Raw genomic sequence first — 15,655 nt, 5'->3', positions numbered from 1 at the left:
GTGAGCTGAACAAAAACATAAATAGAGGAGAGATACATTTTTGTACTTTTTTTGATTCTGTGAAATGAGACTTTCTAGGACAACATAACAAAACTTTGATTTTGATGCTTAGATATATATGAAATCTTATATGCAACCACATTATCCAGAGGGATTCAACTGGCGGATTTCTGGAATATTCTGTTCAATACAGGTCATCATTCAGCACTTTAGTCGTAGGACTTTCTAACTCTCACCTGGAAACTAAATTGATGCGAAGAGTGAATACAACACAAACTTCTTCCTCGTCCACTGTTTCCCTGTTGATTGTGAGTATTGGCGAATAATCTGAATATTGATTTCAATACCATTTACTTCATAAGATACTTCTTTGTTCTACTGCAAGTGTTTACGGACATAGAATAAACAAAAAAAAAGTCGACCAACATCAGTTTATGTCGCTGTTTCTTGCAGACATCATATTTTTAGAAACTTGTTTTGCTATAAATATGATTGAATTCTTCTGCTGTTCTTGAAATAATCATAAATGGATATGTGATTAGTAACTAAAATATGATCCAGTATCCAATAAGTTGTACATAAAGTAGATTTATGTTTACGGAACTAGATCTATAATCTAATACAGTTTACATGCACTGAAAGTTTGTGAAATCGATAGGTATATGTTCACAAAGGATATCATGTTTCTTGATCAATTTCTTAAGATATCACAGACAGATCTATGAATACTAGGAATGTATTATGCAGTAGCTACTGAAAGTATTTATATTTTTCTGAATATGAAATTCGTTCTATTCTTTGCCACCTAACTTAATATTACATTCTGTAAAGATCCAGTATACAGGGTCCATGCCTATTATCGCGACGAACATATATTTACCTTGACGTAAAATGGTGCTCAATATTGCAAGCATTTTGTTTGCATCTTTTTCAGCGGTTCAGGTCTGCGCCATGGTAAATATTCATTCACATAAAAACAAAAGCTTCTGGTCATATATAATACTGACCTTTCATCATCCCATGGTATGCCATTTTATGTCACGGTATATGTAGTTTGTATATGTTCATCCCAATAATAGGTATGGACTCTATATATATATATAGAACATTCATACATGTGTAAGCCTGAAAAGCTGTTATATATATACTGGTATATGACGCTTTCTTGCTCAGCCGATGTAATATATATCTCACACATTGCATACCTCTTGCTCTTGAAGAATCCTTAAATTGTGGAATGTCCAGTACATGTCCAATACATGTATCACATGTCATCATGTGGAGAATGGGAGTTCTGGATCACTTTATTCCAAAACTTATAAAGTCATGCATAGTCTACATATATAGTCTACATCACAGGGGCTTGGTTTCAAGAGTTTTGAGTAACATATGACATCAGTTAACAAGCACTGCAACACTATAAATTCAGTAGTCATATATTATATACATGTATTCCCTAGTCAGTTTAGTTGCAAGGCATTGTACATGTAATTTTGTTTATTTTTGAATTATTATAATCATAATTAAACCACAAGACAGTGTGATGCATAAAGATGTGAGGAATTTGGTTTGTTGAGCAGTAATATTCACATATTTCACTTCAAAAATTATTCCTACTGCAAAGCAAATCAGTGACAGATACTCCGGGGAAAAAGTGATGTGGTGAAGATATGATTATATTCATTCATTTAACGATGTACATAACTTGCACACTGTTATAGGATGATCAATTATTGATTGATCATGAACAGAAACGGAAATATCTACAAAAACTTTAAACCGAAATAGGAGAAAATGTTGTGGATATATTTTAAGGCATCCCATGGCCACTGTGTTTTAAAATGTTGTTTTACTGCATTTTTATTTCAGTTTATCGATGATATTGTCTTTTTATAAATTATTGAAGTTGCAATGTAAATCTTGAAAATTTCCATGATATAGCTATAGTCGAACCATGGTGATCGATCGCAAAAAAAACATGATCAATCAATTTCACAATGTTTTGGGAACTGGAAAGACAGGGGCCCTGTCCATCCATGGGCACATATGATAAAAGTTCTTAATTGTTCAGAAATTTTAGAGTCATTCATGATCATGGAGCAAATGGCCCATTAGAATTATTGAAACCATGGTTAATTTTTCAAACCTGGATTTGGTCTTCTCAATCCCTGAAAGAGGCATACATTCCATTTACAACATGGGAATCATATTTACTTCTTACAATTGTCTTGCAACCAGCGATCAACATATAGGTTGTGTGTCATTGCAACACAAATTGGATTTTACTGGAAACCTTACTTGTGACATGAATGTTACAGGAGCTAGTGTCAATTTCCCCTGGGTATGAGACATCCTTGCCATCATTTGACATAAATTAAAGTCATAAACCTGCCAATACGACTCGTTTCCTTAAACTACAAATGAAAGTTAAAGAGATAGACTGTGATGCTGTAGCTAGCTATATAGTGAATATGTACTACCTGGGTAGGCCAAATTGGAAGAAGAGAATTTCGAAGGGCACTGGTTCCTTTCAGCAGGCATGTTGACACAAATAATGTATGTCATAAAAGGTGGTCTTCACTTGTCAAAATGCAAAAGTGAAGTGATGGCTTGGTATATACTGTACATGCACTCATTATAAACATTGTGCCTTAATAGCATATAGAGGTGAAGAGGTAATATACCACAGACAGTGTCAGTGTGGTTGATCAGGGATCATTTTTTCCTTCTGTTCGGTACACAGTATAGTCAGTAACTCCAGAATACTCTACAATACATGTACCTGGATGGTCAGGACTTTTTCTGAAGGGTTTAATTTTTAGAGCTGATAATTAGGCCCCATTCCCAACTGAAATTTTTTTTAGATTTGAGCATAATTCACAAAATTTACAGTTTACAGCTGAAAATTCCCTTCCCATGTCACCATTTTTATACCCAAATAAGCTAATGCTATTTAATTATGTGCTTGTAATCCCAAATGTTACATAAAAACAAGTTTTTGATTGGCCATATGGTTTAAGTGCTACCCAGTCGCAAGCAGCTTTACAGCAAACCTGCGTTGTGATGGGGAATTCGAAGATGGAATTGGATGAAATACTTTTGAAGGGTGCTTCGGCATTTAAACCTTTCTGGTGTGTTAAAACACTTTTGTTTCAGAGTACGCAAAATGTAACATTAAAATCAGAAGAGAAAATTCTCCCCATGGAGAAATTCTCCAAGAACCAACGTCCTGCAGAGTTTAAAAAGATGCTTTGTTTCATCGCTTGGTTCCAGGAGGATCCATAGTAGATACAGAGGCCTCTTAAACAATCCAGGTAAATAACAAAATAAAAAGAAGATTGCCAACTGGCACTGGCACTCTTTTTATTTTGTTATTTAAAATGTAACATTGTTAGAGGATCATACAAAAAGAAACTTTAATGTGTGCGTGTGTCACAGTTGACGAAACGTTGGATAACAAAACAACTGACCACCACTTCGTCTAGCAGCTTTGAACTCTTCTATGTTCTATAGGCCGAATATGTTTTACAGACACTTTAAACATGAAAACACAATCAATTAAAGCATGTATTTGAAAAGGATACGCAGCATGGGCACTTGCCCAACTTTGATCTGAAGGGTCTTGATAATAAAGTTATGAAAACTTTAATTTGGATACTATATATATATGTAGCAAGTTTGTCAGAAAATTCTTCAGAAGCAAAACATAACCTAAAGTAACAAGATTTATATATTTTGTTATATGCTGCTTCGGGCTGTTAATTCAATACCTGAAGCCTGAAATAAAGTTTTCATTTTTTAAAAAGCTGCTATATAGCAAAGTCATATCTTATTTAGCTTCACATGCTAACATACCAACTTGAAAAAATCCTTGCTGAAGGTGTACCGTTTCACCCCTAATGGTGTGACACACTTATACTGTACATTTGTTTGTAATCTTCAGTGGCGAGTATGAATGACTTGCGAATAAAGTATGTTGGATGCAAGGAACATGTGCGCTCTCCTTGTGTAATTTAAGTAGTACGTCCTGGACATATACTTTCTCCTCATGACATACACTTAAAATCATACGGTAAACCAACCTGCAGATCCTTTGGAGGTGCATTTTAAAGGTCACACATTGCAACCTGGTATTGTGCATGTCCAATAGCCTCTATGTATTCTTTCGTGAATTCTTATTTTGACCTAAATAAATAAGAAGATGTCCTTGTGTGCGACATGATTTTCACAAAAAGTGCCCTCAGACCACCCTTCAACACACGACCAGTTATGACTGGGGTTTTGTTATTTCCCATGGCCAGAAATATTCAGTTATGTGTTTTACCACAACTTAACAGTGTTACTGTTTACTGCATACCTGAACGAGATTTTGTGTGTAATGAGGTACTAGATTTACGAGTCAACAGATCTACATTTAATATCTAGTTTTGGCAGCAATATATGATTAATTGATATCAACTTATATCATAGAGACTTCAAAAAATATATATAAAAAGAGTGCAATCGGTATATAATACTCCGAGAAAACCTACTTGCTTTGGCACTGCATGGTGACCCCATACTGTATTCACATCCGACCAGGTGAAATGTGATTGTATTGTATGTAATACACTAGCTGTGTGCCTCCCACTCCCAAAATTGAATATTAAATGAAAAAATCTGCATACTCCAGGTACAACAACCATAATCCATCGGCAATGTCCAGATATTTAGAATAGCCGGAATATAAGACTTTTAAATCATATATACAAACTGTTATACAGAGAGCCACATTGATGTTTAATTCTTCTGGAGGTAGACAGATTTATCTTAAATACAGACAAACTTTGTTATCTCATACCCTTACAACTCTGCTTAACTCAAAGTAAAAAGTCACTCCCAACAGTAAACATTTAATATAAAATATTATTTTGAATATACACAGGCAACTCAAATACTTAGGATATCTCAAAGATTTTTCATGGCTCAACTCACGTTGGATAACGAGATTCAACTATGTCGCTATCACAATTAAACTGCAACTTTCCCCATAATCAATGACATTCTAATTACTGCAGACTAATTAAGTTAAGAACGATCGAGACAATGCAGTGCCAAAAATCAATCTTGTTACAGTTTTGTGTTTTCTGATTGTTACAGTTTCTCTCTGATCAAGACTGGAAATAAAAACTTCATTTCCTTTTACTTTGAAATGAAACTGATGTTTTCTCCATTAGGTTTATATACTCGGAGGATTGGAATAATTAACAGCTGGCGTACTTACTATGATATATATTGGCTAATTGTATGTGGGAGGATAAGTACTCCTTATGAATAGCGCCATGTTTTGTATCTTATACATGAACATAGATATATTTAATTTTCATGAAGCTTTCACTTCCATTAAAATGCTTGCCTGCTTAGTAAGAACATTACCAAAGTTTGCTGACCTTAGTATAGGTATTAGTCATATATTGGATTCTCGTGGCAGGGCTTTAGTCAGGACAAAGAATGAAGGGGAAATTTTCAATGCTGAAAGTTTTAGGATACCACGAGATGAAGTCTTTATTCAACTGACTGTTTTTAAGGATAGCTGAAAACAAATTACTCTTCATCAAAACTATCCCCAATATATTGTATTTACAATAGGTTAAAGGATCTTGAGATGCTTTCCAAAGTAAAATTGTAAATTTCTTTACCCTTGAGCTTCATGTTGGGACACCTCCTGGGGGTTGGGGTGGAAGTTAACTACGGTTTGTAAATTAAGAAAATAATACTTTTGGGATTTATTTTTCAATTTCAATTGGAAATAATTCAAAGGTGGTTGGAACTTTAACCCTGGGATAATAGCTTCTTCTCTCTGACCAGAATGCATAGGACAGTAATTGACATTTTGCCAAAGTTATATATTTTGATGAAAAGGCTCTGTGTGCTTGCCTATCAGTGAAAGTGTATAGTCCTCAATTCTCAATATTTACTTTACTTGTCCACATATATATAAACCAAATCTACTGCCCTGGGCCATCAAACTGGGTTTCTCACCTAAACCAAATCTACTGACCAACCATCAGACCTAGGTGTTCACCCTACCCGATTTCATTTTGTGTATAATCATTTAGAATATACTTGGGTAAGGTAATACATTAATACCGCCACCCACCGGCCCATCCCACCCCACCCCCCATCCCCACCCCCATCCCCACTTCCACCCCTAGGCCTTGCAGACAAAAATGGTAGTAGCTGACAGTATAGCTGGTCCAGTTGATACTGATAGACTGCCACAGACCTACACACACTTGTCAGATGGAGGTTAATTACTGAGTTTGACAGATTCTATACAGATCCACGCTCCACCCACTCCCTCCAGTACAGTAATCATGTTTCCTCATTCTGTACAAATATTTTATAAAAGCTTACATAGGTTTATATATATACTTCCTGATGCCATGGTAACCTCCCCCACCAGGTTGGGGAGTCAGACTGATAATGTCTGTGATGAAGAATGTATTTTGTGGGGGAGATACATCAGGTATACACAGAGGGCCTGGGGTAAAATATGGACTGGTTCCTCACCTGTCCATAGGGAACACATACACAGTGGACATGAGATAAAATATGGACTGGTCTCTCACCTGCCATATATAGGGACCACAAACACATACAGAGGGCCTGTGGTAAAATATGGACTGGTCCATCACCTGTCTATAGATATAGGGACAACATACAAAGTAGGCACGGGATAAGCTATTGCCTAGTCCATAACTTAAATTGTCTACAGGGGTCGTTTACACTGAGGGCCTAGGATAAAACATGGACTGGTTTCTGACCTGTCCATAGAGACCACATACACAGATGACCTGAAATAAAATATTGACTGATCCCTGTCCATAGGGACCACTTACAAAGATTGTCTAGGAAGAAGAATTTTCTCACCTGTCCACAGAGCCATATATACCCCAAGGGCCTTGGATAAGATATAGACTGGTTCCTCACTTGTCTATGGGACCATTTTACATAGCAATTGTTATAATATATGGACCTGCCTATAGTGACCATATTCAAACAGGACCTGTCTGTGAAGACGGTTACCTCTAGATCTGTAGACAGGGACATTACATCCACTGGGTCATACATGTGGAAAAGCTTGAACGTCTACATCCACTAGGCTATGTGGACTAGCTCAACTGACCACATCCACTGGGTTATGTGGAAAAGCTTGACCGTCTACATCCACTAGGCTATGTGGACTAGCTCAACTGACCACATCCATTGGGTCATACATGTGGAAAAGCTTGACCGTCTACATCCACTAGGCTATGTGGACTAGCTCAACTGACCACATCCACTGGGTCATGTGGAAAAGCTTGACCATCTACATCCACTAGGCTATGTGGGCTAGCTAGCTCAACTGACCACATCCATTGGGTCATGTGGAAAAGCTTGACCGTCTACATCCACTAGGCTAATTGTGGACTAGCTCAACTGAACACATCCACTGGGTCATGTGGAAAAGCTTGACCGTCTACATCCACTAGGCTATGTGGACTAGCTCAACTGACCACATCCACTGGGTCATGTGGAAAAGCTTGACCGTCTACATCCACTAGGCTATGTGGACTAGCTCAACTGACCACATCCACTGGGTCATGTGGAAAAGCTTGACCATCTACATCCACTAGGCTAATTGTGGACTAGCTAAACTAACCACATCCACTGGGTTATATGGAAAAGTTTGACTGTCTACATCCACTGGGCTATATAACATGTGGACTAGTTCAACTGACCATATCCATTGTTGGGTCATGTGTAAAAGTTCGACTGTCTACATTAACTGGGTCATGTACATGTATTATTAAACTGTACAGCCACTGGGGTGTGGGGTTGGGCTTGGGGAGGAGGGGCTGAAGACCATTTCTGCTTAATCTTCAATGTCCCCATATGTAGAAGTCTGTTACGGGGAAATTCTGACTCCACAGAGTATCACTTTTAGTTGTCTTCCTTGATAATCGTTCAGCAGGTCATACTCTGGGATTCTCTATATACAAAAGACATAGAAGTAACCCAATCAAGTATACGACTGAGGGTTAGTAAATTTATCTATATATGAAATGAATATTGTATATTTTCCTATAGCACCGAGGTGCTATGATCTCAAAAGTTATTAAGGTAGTACAGTCCATCCTTTAAAGTAGGCCCCTGGGATGGTAGCTCAGTCTCTGTACCTATGAGTCAGGCAGTCTAAATTAGGCGGTAGCTGGTAAAGGGCTCCCTTTCTGTTTGTCAGTGTATATACCACCTGTGCAGGGTGAGAAGACCTACCACCATGTGGATGTACCCCTGGGACTAAGGCTGTGTACACACTCCGCCCTTCCTGTACCCCTGGGAATATATTGTCCACACTTAGGAACATGCCTTCAGGTTGGTGTCGATTTACCATTACTACGCTCTTATGAGGCAAGGAAATGGATATTGTGTGAACCTTTTCATCATTTCCTGTAGGTTAAGGATTACAGAAATTCTTTGCTTATAAAATGAATGACGGCTTATTAGCTAGTGGAAGTAGGGGTAGATTGTATCCTCATTGTTTATGTGAGCTGTAGCTATATAGGCTGTAAATCGTAGTGTTACACAGCTAATGTTTATTGTAATGTGATCATGATGGGCCTATAGCTACACATGACAAGGGGCAAAGGTCATCAATCTTATTTTGTAAACGTAAAGAATCTGTATAAAACATCCAAAGTATTTAAGCACTTTAATATATACATGTATATAGTTACAATATTTTCTGGAGAATTTTTATATGCATCTCATAATCTGATACTTTTGCTGAAAAAGCACATGATTTTTGTCAATAGAACATCACGCGGATCCTTCAGATGTACAGGTATATCCGTATACCTACATACACTGTAATGCACACATGTACAGGATCTACCTGCATGTGCACTACAAAGATTTTGATTTCAAAATCATTTCATTATGCTGTCCATCAGAATTTAGTCACTTGGTGCAGCTACTAGCCCTGATGGGGCTAATATATTTTCTGTTAATTAATACCAATGATATGTACAATTTAAGTATATTTATTTGGCCATATCTGAATGAAATGTCATGATCTGGATCATGGAGTATATGTATTTTAACTATACTACAAAATTTTATAATTATATTACTGAATTTCAGTTAAAAGAGTCAATTATCAAAGGTACCATACATGTATGTAAACTACTGTACATGTTTATTCCACAATAAATCTGACAATGAAAATTCAACTTTTGGTTGATTGTAGTTCAGAAAAAAAAGCTTAAAGTGGCTTAACCTGTAAAAAAAAATAATCACATGTAATATTCTTTAAAAAAAAACAAAGACTTTCCCTAATAACAAAAATTAGTAGTGTCCGCTATTGTATTTTATGAATATCTAAATGTGAAAACAGTAACATTACAATTCAGTCGATTTTTCATAAGCAGATCTAGAACGCTACACAGACTCGTCACTCGCATCCAGTCACGATTCTATGTGGATTTCTCCATGTAGCATTGTTTACAAACATCAACTGAGGTAGACAATGGTTTAAAACCTGCGTAAACAAATATTCATAAAACATATTTTTATTGTCTAGGCTCTTGTATCGCTCTATCTTAATCCCATTTCACTATTTATGTTAAGACATCATAGTTTAATGAATATGACAACTACAGTTATAATTGCTTTATAGTGCTATTTGTCTCTGATTCAAATTTACTTAATGTGTATGTTTGGCTCCCCGAATTTCAGCATGAATATAAAGAGTTATGATATGGACAGCTTGTTATCTATCATGGCATATGTATATACAAACATAGGGGTAATTAATGCTTAATATCAGGAGATACATGTCCAGGTAACATCGTGATATTCCGTTGTTATGGGAGATAAGTAAATATTATCGTAACTGGATAAATTATATTAGTTACCTGGTGGAAGCCTTCAGTTCTGGTAATTTAATTTTCACTCTCAGCGTAGATTATCATTTTTATAGGTGTTTATGAATGATAAACAAGAGCGTAATGGTCTATAAAGGTAGACTTTCAAATTATGTAATATATGACAGCCTTTATCTTATGGAAACTTGCATAATAGTTTAGAAGTGCCTAAAATATAAAAAGAAGCTCCAACTCCAAGTGAAATAGATTTAATGAGTTTTTGTCTGAATTAAGACCTTCCCATGGTACTCTTCTCTTCTTTGGTACAGGTGTATACATCTAGCCCATCCCCACCCCCCCACCCCCCCCCCTTTTTTTTTTTTTACTTCCTCCTCCTCTGAATTATCATTAGTGAGTACCTTCCCCCCTCACACCTATTAATGATGGCTGCCAGCTGGAACAGATACAAGACTGAGTCATATCTGTTTACTGTATTTCACCATTGACTTAAAAATGAGTTCTTATTCTTATAGTGAAATCGGATCTGTAATATATCGGAGGAATTTTCTAATTTTTAAGGAAGAGTGATTTGTTTAGGTAAAAATGTCATATTTAAGTGAATTTTAAACATTGGGGAAATTGCAAATTTGCTATTTCTTTTGCGATGCATCAGTATTTACATGTCTTAACATATATACAGGTGCTTCTATAGGTTAAATTGGGTATAGATATATTGTATACTGATCAATCAATAAAACGCCATGTACGTATTGGAGAATAAAATAAATCATTGTATTGTTCCACTGAAGGTAAGATATCTCCTGGAGCCTCGTGGACTCTGGATCCGGAGCTTGCAATGATTTTAAATGTACAGACAGTTATTAAAATGTTGTTTTAAAAATGCATACAAATGTTTACTATATGAAACCAGACATCTAAAAGCAACAAGGAATACATTTGTATCTACAATAATCAAACCATAATTTAATCTCAAAATTTATTAAAAAAGAGCAAAAATATATAAACAGAAATGTAGATTTGCATGGAGACACCTGGAAAAGTACCTGGAGTGTTAGAGAATAGGTACTCCAGAAGTGTATAGCCTCTTCTGTCTCCTTATACACACCATACTAATCTAGGTTGAATACAGGTTAAGTCATAATGTCAAATGAGAATATATATATATTAGGGGTGGTGACAGGAGAAAGCTACAGACACAAGCTAAATTCTGGCAGGTATTGTTGATGGTCATAGATGTATTCCTTTCAGTTGTATAACAAATGGAAATCAGCATTAAGCAATGTTTCAATTGAGATAAGTGATTATATATCTGAAGTATGTTGTGTTAATTTGTATACTTTGTCACGCAGCCATCTTTAGCCAGGTGGAACTTCAAGCATGACCCTCTATAAGTTACTGAATCTTTCCTGACCTAAGTCTTCTTATCACAAGAGAAAGCCTACAAAGTCATTTGTTACAATGTTATATTGCCTACAGTATGTGTAATGGAAGGATACATCTGTATATTATGTGAAGCAGCTGACTAGGTAATTGAACATTTCTGTGGGCCCTCAATTAGATCTACCTGGTATCTCTACATATCATCTATAAATTATTATTAGCTCGATTAAATTACTCTTCTCCTGAAAGTCTAATTTTCAACAATGTGGATTTATGTTGTGGAACAGTATTTTTTGTTTTTAGTGACTGTTTGTAGGTATTGTTAATGTGCCCATGAGGAAACCCACCAAACCACGACGTGCCGTAGCCTACAGCATATATGTGTTATACTGACCAATACAGGGTCAACAATTATAATAACTGTCTTTGTACAAATAATGTCTATAGAATAATTATATGTACATGTGGTTAGCGTTATAAGTCTGACGTGTGGTCAGTGTATGTTACAAGTCTGACATACATGTGGTCAGTCTATGTTACAAGTCTGACATACGTGTGGTCAGTGTAATGTTACAAGTCTGACACGTGTGGTCAGTGTATGTTACAAGTCTGGCATACGTGTGGTCAGTGTATGTTACAAGCCTGACTTATGTGTGGTCAGTGTATGTTACAAGTCTGACATATGTATGGTCAGTGTATGTTATAAGTCTGACATACGTGTGGTCAGTGTATGTTACAAGCCTGACTTATGTGTGGTCAGTGTGATTGTTACAAGTCTGACATATGTGTGGTCAGTGTATGTTACAAGTCTGGCATATGTGTGGTCAGTGTATGTTACAAGTCTGACATATGTATGGTCAGTGTATGTTATAAGTCTGACATACGTGTGGTCAGTGTATGTTACAAGCCTGACTTATGTGTGGTCAGTGTATGTTACAAGTCTGACATATGTATGGTCAGTGTATGTTATAAGTCTGACATACGTGTGGTCAGTGTATGTTACAAGCCTGACTTATGTGTGGTCAGTGTGATTGTTACAAGTCTGACATATGTGTGGTCAGTGTATGTTACAAGTCTGGCATATGTGTGGTCAGTGTATGTTACAAGTCTGACATATGTATGGTCAGTGTATGTTATAAGTCTGACATACGTGTGGTCAGTGTATGTTACAAGTCTGACATGTGTGGTCAGTGTATGTTACAAGTCTGACATACATGTGGTCAGTGTACGTTACAAGTCTGACATACATGTGGTCAGTGTATGTTACAAATCTGACATATGTGTGGTCAGTGTAATGTTACAAGTCTGACATATGTGTGGTCAGTGTACGTTACAAATCTGACATACGTGTGGTCAGTGTAATGTTACAAGTCTGACATATGTATGGTCAGTGTACGTTACAAGTCTGACATACGTGTGATCAGTGTATGTTACAAGTCTGACATACGTGTGATCAGTGTATGTTACAAGTCTGGCATACGTGTGGTCAGTGTAAGTCATATCTGACATCCTGAGTGATCAGGAAATTCAAACAGGTAGATTCTGCTGCCAAAACGTGATATTTCTTTATTTTCAAATGTGTGTCAAAGTTTGATATACATATGTATATGTAACCACAGCATTAGATTTAACAACCAGTCAAACAAAAATAGAGTGATACATTTAGTATATACTATATATGACTGTCCTTTATAGTATATACTATATATATGACTGTCCTTTTCACATCAGTATGTAAGTCTGTATGTTAATAGGAATGATTTTAGATAAAACTAAAAGATTACATACACTTAGATTACAGTTCTATCGTGGGTTTAAGAGTTTTAGTTATTTACTGCAGGCTATTTATGAACTGGACGTGGAGAGATCTGTAGAAACGTTTACATAGATAACATGCCATCAACAAACGGTATATTAAATAGCATGTCTTCAAAGGGACAGCGAAACAGGCCTGTGATATGTATACGTGGATACACAATGTACTATCTAATATCATACATGCTTCCAGGCGGTATACATGGCTTAATCATTAGACATTGAATGGTTACTGTTGGACATAAATACCAATATATCAGGATTATAAACAACCTGTTTGTGGCAGGTATTAATATATGTATCTTGTAATTTAAGCCCACGTATGATAAAATCCAATTCATATCTTGTAAAGGTCCCGTCCGTGTCTTGTAAAAGTTCAATCCAATATATATATATATATATATGTCTGGTAAAATTCCTATCAAGGTCAATGCCCATAGTACCAGGTCAGTCTCTGTAGTACCAGGTCAGTCCCCCACAGTACCAGGTCAGTCTCTGTAGTACCAGGTCAGTCCCCACAGTACCAGGTCAGTCCCCACAGTACCAGGTCAGTCTCTGTAGTACCAGGTCAGTCTCTGTAGTACCAGGTCAATCTCTGTAGTACCAGGTCAGTCCCCACAGTACCAGGTCAGTCTCTGTAGTACCAGGTCAGTCTCTGTAGTACCAGGTCAGTCTCTGTAGTACCAGGTCAGTTCCCACAGTACCAGGTCAGTCTCTGTTTAAGTACCAGGTCAGTCTCTGTAGTACCAGGTCAGTCTCTGTATTACCAGGTCAATCTCTGTAGTACCAGGTCAGTCCCCACAGTACCAGGTCAGTCTCTGTAGTACCAGGTCAGTCTCTGTAGTACCAGGTCAGTCCCCACAGTAACAGGTCAGTCTCTGTAGTACCAGGTCAGTCCCCATAGTACCAGGTCAGTCCCCACGGTACCAGGTCAGTCTCTGTATTACCAGGTCAGTCTCTGTAGTACCAGGTCAGTCTCTGTTGTACCAGGTCAGTCCCCACAGTACCAGGTCAGTCTCTGTAGTACCAGGCCAGTCTCTGTTTAAGTACCAGGTCAGTCTCTGTAGTACCAGGTCAGTCTCTGTAGTACCAGGTCAGTCTCTGTAGTACCAGGTCAGTCTCCACAGTACCAGGTCAGTCTCTGTAGTACCAGGTCAGTCTCTGTAGTACCAGGTCAGTCTCTGTAGTACCAGGTCAGTCTCTGTAGTACCAGGTCAGTCTCCGCAGTACCAGGTCAGTCTCTGTAGTACCAGGTCAGTCTCCACAGTACCAGGTCAGTCCCCACAGTACCAGGTCAGTCCCCACAGTACCAGGTCAGTCTCTGTCAGTCTCTGTAGTACCAGGTCAGTCTCTGTCAGTCTCTGTAGTACCAGGTCAGTCCCCACAGAAACATGCATATGTCAGTCTCTGTAGTACCAGGTCAGTCCCCACTGTGTACCAGGTCAGTCTCTGTAGTACCAGGTCAGTCTCTGTAGTACCAGGTCAGTCTCTGTAGTACCAGGTCAGTCTCTGTATTACCACCTGGTCTGTCTCTGTAGTACCAGGTCAGTCTCCACAGTACCAGGTCAGTCCCCACAGTACCATGTCAGTCTCTGTAGTACCAGGTCAGTCTCTGTAGTACCAGGTCAGTCCCCACAGTACCAGGTCAGTCTCTGTAGTACCAGGTCAGTCTCTGTAGTACCAGGTCAGTCTCTGTAGTACCAGGTCAGTCTCTGTAGTACCAGGTCAGTCTCTGTAGTACCAGGTCAGTTTCTGTAGTACTAGGTCAGTCCCCACAGTACTAGGTCAGTCTCTGTAGTACCAGGTCAGTCTCTGTAGTACCAGGTCAGTCCCCACAGTACCAGGTCAGTCTCTGTAGTACCAGGTCAGTCCCCACAGTACCAGGTCAGTCTCCACAGTACCAGGCCAGTCTCTGTTTAAGTACCAGGTCAGTCCCCACAGTACCAGGTCAGTCTCTGTAGTACCAGGTCAGTCTCTGTAGTACCAGGTCAGTCTCTGTAGTACCAGGTCAGTCTCTGTAGTACCAGGTCAGTCTCTGTAGTACCAGGTCAGTCTCTGTAGTACCAGGTCAGTCTCTGAGTACCAGGTCAGTCCCCACAGTACCAGGTCTGTCTCTGTAGTACCAGGTCAGTCTCTGTAGTACCAGGTCAGTCTCTGTAGTACCAGGTCAGTCTCTGTAGTACCAGGTCAGTCTCCACAGTACCAGGTCAGTCTCTGTAGTACCAGGTCAGTCTCTGTAGTACCAGGTCAGTCCCCACAGTACCAGGTCTGTCTCTGTAGTACCAGGTCAGTCTCCACAGTACCAAGTCTGTCTCTGTAATACCAGGTCAGTCTCTGTAGTACCAGGTCAGTCCCCACAGTACCAGGTCAGTCTCTGTAGTACCAGGTCAGTCTCTGTAGTACCAGGTCAGTCTCCACAGTACCAGGTCAGTCTCTGTAGTACCAGGTCAGTCTCTGTAGTACCAGGTCAGTCTCTGTAGTACCAGCTGGTCAGTCTCTGTAGTACCAGGTCAGTCTCTGTAGTACCAGGTCTGTCTCTGTAGTACCAGGTC

General features: G+C 38.3%; 1 protein-coding gene across 5 annotated transcripts in view; it reads left to right on the top strand.

Annotated features, from left to right (window-relative positions):
- Positions 1 to 189: 189 nt before the first annotated feature.
- LOC117343691 (dnaJ homolog subfamily B member 6-like) overlaps positions 190 to 15,655 on the top strand; it is a 64,259-nt gene continuing 48,793 nt past the window's right edge. For 4 of the 5 annotated variants that reach the window (XM_033906162.1, XM_033906160.1, XM_033906161.1 and 1 more), the window contains exon 1: positions 190 to 308. The gene's annotated coding sequence lies outside the window, so the exon portion shown is untranslated. Of the gene's footprint in view, positions 309 to 8,219; positions 8,398 to 15,655 lie in introns of those variants that run through there. The other variant, XM_033906155.1, reaches the window with a different exon arrangement.

This window comes from Pecten maximus, chromosome 15 (genome assembly GCF_902652985.1).
Source record: "Pecten maximus chromosome 15, xPecMax1.1, whole genome shotgun sequence".
Taxonomy (NCBI): Eukaryota; Metazoa; Mollusca; class Bivalvia; order Pectinida; family Pectinidae; genus Pecten; species Pecten maximus.
The sequence above is the reverse complement of the archived record's forward strand: the minus strand, read 5'-3'. Positions and strand labels throughout refer to the sequence as shown.